This window comes from Montipora foliosa, chromosome 3 (genome assembly GCF_036669935.1).
Source record: "Montipora foliosa isolate CH-2021 chromosome 3, ASM3666993v2, whole genome shotgun sequence".
NCBI classification, from domain to species: Eukaryota; Metazoa; Cnidaria; class Anthozoa; order Scleractinia; family Acroporidae; genus Montipora; species Montipora foliosa.
The window spans coordinates 49210029-49217528 of NC_090871.1; the positions used below are offsets into that span (position 1 = coordinate 49210029).

At 39.2% G+C, this 7500-nt stretch overlaps 1 long non-coding RNA gene across 7 annotated transcripts in view; it reads left to right on the forward strand.

Annotated features, from left to right (window-relative positions):
* LOC137997574 (uncharacterized) overlaps nt 1-7500 on the forward strand; it is a 339842-nt gene that overhangs the window by 321952 nt on the left and 10390 nt on the right. For 3 of the 7 annotated variants that reach the window (XR_011122500.1, XR_011122502.1, XR_011122499.1), the window contains 5 exons: nt 1-196; nt 1591-1790; nt 3599-3762; nt 4564-4692; nt 6455-6485. The exon at nt 1-196 is cut by the window's left edge. This is a non-coding gene — a long non-coding RNA (uncharacterized lncRNA). Of the gene's footprint in view, nt 197-636; nt 735-1590; nt 1791-3252; nt 3363-3598; nt 3763-4563; nt 4693-4935; nt 5070-6454; nt 6486-7500 lie in introns of all 7 variants that reach the window. The other 4 variants (XR_011122504.1, XR_011122505.1, XR_011122503.1 and 1 more) reach the window with 3 other exon arrangements.

The window sequence follows — 7500 nt, forward strand, 5'->3', positions numbered from 1 at the left end:
TGTTGGCGGGAAATCTCTCTCGACGGGGAGCGTGACTTACATGGCCTTGTCATGTTGCCTTAGCTGCTGCGTTTACACAAATCTATCGGTCGATGAAGTTCAACGTCTGAGTGAAGCCAGCCAAACCTTTGAGACCTCTGTAACCTGAAACCTCTGTACCTCTGAGATGGCGGGAAGGAAAAGTTGTTTACAATTTGTGAGTAAAAGTTGAAACCTTGAAAAGTTATAGTATTTACTATTCTCCACTTGATAGAGTATTATTAGTATGGGTATCAATTGGTGAATAACAGTAATTTAACTGAATGCAGTGCAATTTGGTCTGAAATCATAAGTGTGATTTCAAAATCAAACGAGCGCTAGGCGCGAATTCGATTTGAAATCACAAGTATGATCTCAGACCAAAATTGCACGACACATAGTTCCATTACCACTTTATTACATCCATTTAGATATCACACAATAATTATTTAATCGCTAAAATACAGGATTTTAGACAGTGCCAAAATTTTATTGATCCAGTCGGGAACAAAAGTTGCAAAATTGGCCACACAATGATTTTCTTTGTCTTTCATTTTCCTGCAATTTGATTGGTTACCTTAAACAAGCCTTGAAATCTGATTGGTTGTTTTGTTTTAGTGGCCCATTCTCATTGGCTGGGGAAATGGAGCGATGCAGAGCAAAAAAAATCCGATTTGGGAATAAATCGCACTGCTGAGAGCCAATCACATTGCAAGGTGCACCAGTGATTTCTAAATGGGTGTAATAAAGAGTGAAATTAGGAAATAATTTCTCGCGCGTTTTGTCCAAAATCAAATACTGAATTTCCAGAGCCTTCAGGCGAGGGAAATAATTTGACTTTGGAGAAAACGCAAGTGAAATTATTCCCTAATTTCACGAGTACACCATTTGATTAACTATTAACATCATGGGTTACAAATTACGTTCGTAAGACGCGGGTTTTTTTCAAACCTGGACGCCATTTTGGCACTGTAGCAAAAATTGCCACAGCAACAGTAATTTCACATGTGAAATTATAAATTAACGCTGAAAATTTGCGCCAAAATTAAGGAGTAATTTGTCACCCACGTTATTTTAGGTACAATTTGCTCAATTTTTTGGTCAACTAGTACTCGGATACAACAGCCGTAACCACCGAACTCACTTTTAATCCTTTTCTCAACGAAAAAGTTGCGCAGTTGATAATTAGGAATATATGTCACATCGCCAATCGTCATTAAATCTGATCTTTTACAAGTTTTTGCTTTAGAAGAGAATGACAAAACCAACAACAGAATGGGCACAAACAGACGATAATACCGAACTTTTCAGCTTTCAGATGGAAATTGTGAAAACAAATTTTGACACTAAAAAAGTGCTGATATCGTCTTTTCATAATCTTCTTTAGCTAAAGCTGTTTCGTTTCGCTTGCTGGCATGAAGATGAATGGTGGTTTCTGAAGCGTTCTTTAAAATTAGTTGCTAGTCCAACGTATGATTCAGTCGTTGTGTCAGTGGAGGTGACAATGTCTTGATAGATACATTAGTTTGGAGGCATTTACCATCAAGCGGACATTCTGGTTTTCTTTCGCAGTTACATGTGTCATGCTGTTCTCCAGGTGTTTGGGTGGTGTATGCTGAAAGAACTCTTTTGTTGTGGGATCCAATTATTGTTTTCATGTTTGGCATGCAAGATTAGCTCAGTTTCAGTGTGTGCCAATTGAAGATCTTGTTCAATGGATGGTTCTTGGGGAAGCATTTGTCAACGATGAGAACCGGAAACTTCTTTCCCAGGTTTGATCCTTTGCTGCCATCTTGTATGTTAAACTCGTCCCAGTCTTCCCCTTACTGCGATTCCAAAATGGTGGCCTCGCACCAACGTTCGTCGCGAATTTTTCCACTGTTCTTGACCTACACTACAACCTTCAGTTGAGACAGCATAACTAGCGATGAGTTGAACCAAATTGCGGCTTAGAACCGAGTATTTTGATGAGATTTTCAGTTTGTGACGTAAATGCCATCAATTTTGAAAGTTAAAGGTGCGTCTTACAACCGAGTGCGCCTCGTATCCGAAAAACGTCGGTAAGTAATACAAACTGGCAATAATTATTATTTATAATGCGCCGATCAAATCGAAACTTAACAAAAAATGTCTTCAAAAGTTGGAGACAGACAGACAAATCTGACGACAGGGTAGGGCATTTGGATACTACTTTGGTCCAAGGGGGCGGGAATTTGAACAGTCCAATCTTCAAAAGTTTAAATGCCCGTGGTTTGCCCGGAAAACGGGGGGTGGGGATGTTGAAGTTTCCATTTTATCGGCGCTTAACTGGAAAGGAACAAAACCTAACAAAGACAAAAAAAAAAAAAAAAAAAAGAAGCAAAAGAGCGTTCGTGTGCTATATTTATTAGCTAACACCAGTTGAAACATGATCAGTAAGTTTACTGTTTTCTGGTGTTTTTCAATTTAGGCCAGTTACTACTACAGAGAAGCCTATTGGATGACACAATAGTTATTATTTATACCTAATCCGCACGGCCTTAACAAAAGGCATGAACTCCACTCCAAAAATCGCATTAACCACGGCAACTTAAATTAGACCTTTTCACATGTTAGAGTGGTTTTCAATTGAGTGTCGAAAGTAATTAGATAATTACTTTGGTTTTGCATTACTTCACTCAGTGATTGGTTCAAAGTTCTTGCGCCACTTTTTCAACCAATCAGAAGTGAAACCAAAACCAATCGTGGCTCGCGCGTGGACATTTTCCCGCGCTTTGTGTCGGTTACGTGTAATTACTCCAATTCTTGATTGGTTTACCGGATTGTCTCCGTCCTTTCTGATTGGCTAAAGTAATTACTTTGGTTTTGGTTTTACGACACTCAATTGAAAATCGCTCTATTGCTTGTAAATGAATATTATTGTTACTTGTCCAGCTCTTATTTTATTTGTTATTTTGTTGTAAATAGTCTCAATTGTTATGTGATCATGACCTATTGCATAACTATTGTCACTTCAACTTGCTGTTTCACATATAATTGTTATTAATTTTTATTTTGTTTCTAATGTATACCTGCTTAATTATACGCCAATGGCTCAGTGTTTGAATTGTAGATTAGGTAATCTGTTGCATGATGTAAACACATTGCACCTTAATATTTGTCATTACATGATATGTTTTACCTTGATAAGTCTGTGTGAAAGCATGTTATAAGAGAATTGAATTTAATTTAATGCTTTTACTGATTGTTCATCAGGATATGATATAGATGGTTTTCACCTGACGTCACAGCAGCCATGTTGGTACACAGAACGATAGGGAAAAAAGTCTTTTGGGAATTTGACTCTATTATAATGCAGAACATCAGTGAGCCATAATTTGCTATTGTTTTGTGCACCAATATGACCGTCTCATCATGTGATTAAAAACCATCTGTGGCCTGCACTTTACAACTTTACAGAGCACTGACAAGAAGCTAATTCCTCTAGCAACTCTTGTTCACCTTTTGTGCACTCCAATCAAACTTCTTATGTGCTCTGAGCTCCTTAAGTACTGCAATATTATCTTGCATTCAATTTGACCAATTTGATTTGATATGTTAGGAAGAGGCTTATTTACCACAAAACCATTCATGAAAGGAGATTTTTCTTCCTGAGTATAAAGGGGAACTAATCTCACATAAGGATGGAGAAACAAGAGAAGAATTATGTGATCCATCTCTCGGAAGTTTCCTTTATTACTTTAGGGATGGTGCAAAGTGTTATTGGTAAGTTTATCCAAAAGATTGAATTATTAATAAAATTAATTGTGTATTTCAATCCGTAATTTTCCGAAAAAAAAATAAATGAATAAATAAATGATTATCTTAAATTGCACTTCCTCTCCTACGTGTACATTGCCCTCTCATGTCATAAAATTTGTTACAGACAGCTGTAGGGGATGAAGGAATGCTTGGAAGAAAGATTACCGTAGTATTTCATGACCAACAGAAGGTCATATACATGTAAAACATTGTGATAGGTGGAACAGAGAAATGGTGTTTACTTGGCGAGGTTGTATTCCTATAGTCAGAACTGAAATTGGCTGGAGCGTCCATCCTCCACACTACAGTGAAGGCAATGAAGTCAACCTTTTATTTTATTTTTCAAAAACTTCCTAGTTGAGATATGATCTGCTTTGATTGGCTCCTTCAGCTGTGGGAATGTGGTATCTCCCCTGGGAAGTATTCTAAAAAAATCTTCTCCGGGAAGGGACTCAAGAAATTAAAGGGCATGGAGACTCCTACTTGGGGCTCTTGGTGTTAAGTAGTCTCTCTGGGTTTGTTCATGGAGAATTTTTCTGCAAGCAATTTTTTCTGACTGATTTTGTGAACCCACTGACTCCTGAACCACCAGTCTGAAATTGACGAGTAAAATCGTCTGGCATTAAGTCTCACTCCCACGGGTCAATAGGTTAACTATGCTATAGCATTTGACCTTTTTCCCATATGCGGCTGGTTTTGGTGAGTTAATGTGTCAATCACTTACCAAGCATCATTTTTTATCAACGTTTTTGTCACATTTTGCAGGGGTTTCATAAAGAAAGGTCATATATTCATTGGAAGGGAATGGGACACCCAAGAATGGAAGCAGAATATTGCAGAGGGGACCCTTAAAGCAATACAATGGAATTTGATTGTGGGATTTTTATCCTGAAGGTGGGGTCTAAACCAATGTATAATGTAAGAAAAATTGAGGGCTAGTTATCTACTCATCACACACTCCAAGGAACAACCAAATGAATACAGTCAAGCCACATCATGACATGTATGTCATGCGCGACCAGTTGTTTTGAAATTTGAACAGAGTATTCAAATCTGCGTGCCAGTTTTGAACTTTGCTTTCGACATTCCGAATTCCTTTAGTGCTCTCGCCGCAATTTCTTCGGCCCTCTCTTTCAGGAATTTCTGGATCCGCCCCTGGGTCGTATCAGTTGACCCTGAGATGGGAAGGCAACAAAAAGTTGGTGATGAAATCAACGATTCCAGGAATCCATAACCCGACGATTCTTCGCTCTTTGTTTGACTTTGATAAAGTATAAATGAAGTTCATTGTTGTTATATCCTAACTCTACAATTCTTCTCTTTCACATTTTGTTTTGTAACTTCAAAACTTCCGTGGTCGTTGATTTTTTTATGATGTTAACGACCTGTCATAAAGTTCGAGTTAGTTTAGACGGTACGATTACTTGGGCGCTCGCCATTGCAACAATTCGCATGTGAAAACGTCCAGGCGACCCGGACGTGAACACATGTTACAAATTTGACAGGCAGCTTTTCATTTTCTAACGAACCAAGCTCTGATTGGCAGTAACTTGGACAGATGATTACAACATGTCGTCTTTCAACGCGTCCCTCATCTCAGTTCATGTCAACTACAAATGAGTCAAGAGAGGTCAAGTACGAAACACAGCAATGGTAGATTATGTCAGTACATGACAATGACAGAAGACCTTTTTCGAACCATCTTGACAGACAAATTACATGTATTCGTGAAGGGTTGACTGATGTTCACGACATTATAAAGGCAGAAATCTTGATTCACGCACTAAAACTTTAAAGGATCACGCGTCACGGTTAATATATTATTCACGAATCACAGCTGTATTTCTTCAGTTTTCCCGATTCACGGTTTTTTTGGCATCAACTCACGGATTACGCGAAACCCCTTCCAGACCTTGTTGACTGTAAATCAGTCAACATTATGAAACACAGTTTCACAAAATTTATCAAAATTTGCACATGAATGGTTCAAGTACATGTATAAGGGATTCAGGCGTTATTTTTATTGACATATGCAGCATGAGAGTTACTACTTACTTGAAACTTTCACAAATGATTGCGGAACTTGAACTTCCCTGCCAGCAGAGGTGTCTTCTTGTTGTGTCCACTGCGCTGATGAGTACAGGAAAAGAGACCTCTGCCGCAGGTTGAAACTCACTGTGTTGCGCCGCGGTTATCCTCACGTTAAACTTTGTCTTGTGCGGGCTCACTTAACAACAGCGGAATTACTGAAGGAATGCGTGGGTCACAGTGGGCTCAAGTCACAGTCAGCAAACATATCATGGGGCATGCATTTTGAACAATGCCATCTAAGGTCGTGGACGATGGTTGGATGAAAGTGAGTTTCGACCCATGGCATGCAGAGGTCTCTTTCCCATACTCGTCAGCCCAGTGAATGCAAAGGAAAAGAGGCATCTGCTAGCACGGAACAACTGAACCTTGCATGATTTTGCTTTTGCTCATAGTTTGTGGACTATGTTGTCTTTGGCAAGGGTTTATCCTTCAGTGAAATTTTTAAGACACTGTGATTTTGACACTTTGATTGCAATCCCAATCCACTGATTTTTATACACAAAATCTGCATAAAACATACATGTAACCTCTGGCTGTTATGAAACTATTTTTGCTGTCTTTGCAGGATGAAGGGCAATTGAAAGTATGACACTGAGGTAAGGTAATTGTTTTTGCAAACGTTGGCCGTGGGGCACTTATATTTCAACAGAACTTACTATTGGACCCGTAGCCCACAAGGGCTACGGGTCAATAGCCCATGAGGCGAAGCCGAATGGGCTATTGACCCATGGCCCTTGAGGGCGAAGGGTCTAATTGTTTTAGTATCACCCAACTAGTCGGACAGAAAAGGCAATAATAAAGTTAGCAAATGCAAGTTAAAGAAATATTTATTTGAGAACAAAACGAAAGAAAGCATAACGCTTTTGAAGTCTTTTCGCTACTTGAGGACTGTCAATAATAGTTCTCTAGTAGCATAGCCAATCAAAATGCAGGAATTGCATTAGACCACTAGTTGGGTCCTGTCTGACCTTGTAGCTCAGTCGGTAGAGCAGCGGTGATCTAACCCGAAGGTCGTGGGTTCAATTCCCACCCTGGTCAGACATTTTCTCTGTCCTTGTGTGGGCCCCCGGGTGTGGGCCCAATTCCATTGGTAGGGCTAACGCTCACGTGGTTTGCATGGGTAGAAAATAGCACTTCACATTATCTTCCAACAGTTAATTTGGAAGGTAATGACGTTGACAACAGCGTAAACAGAGCAGTTAAAGACACCTTGTCCGGTGTGGATAATTGACATTTTTGGTGTGATGGTTCCTGATTTTCATTCTGCCTACTAAACCATCTGTCAAGACATTGACAAGTACCAGATTATCTTTTTTTTTTTTTGAGCTCACCTGAGCCGGAATGTTTCTTTTGCCTGTTGTTTACAGTTTAATGCCAAGCCTTTGTTACCTTGATTGTTTTACACATAGATGATCTCAACCATGATGCAAAATCTTTCAGAATGTGGGCACGTTATTGTCTTTCAGTCTTTCTTTTCATGTTGCTGTTGTGATGGTTTCATCATCATCATCTCTTTCTTTACGGTCGGAGTTTAGAGTAGCTACATGTCATATTTCCGAAATTTTACTCTACCAGCCATGATATTCTTCAAAGGACAGACCACAACGCCGG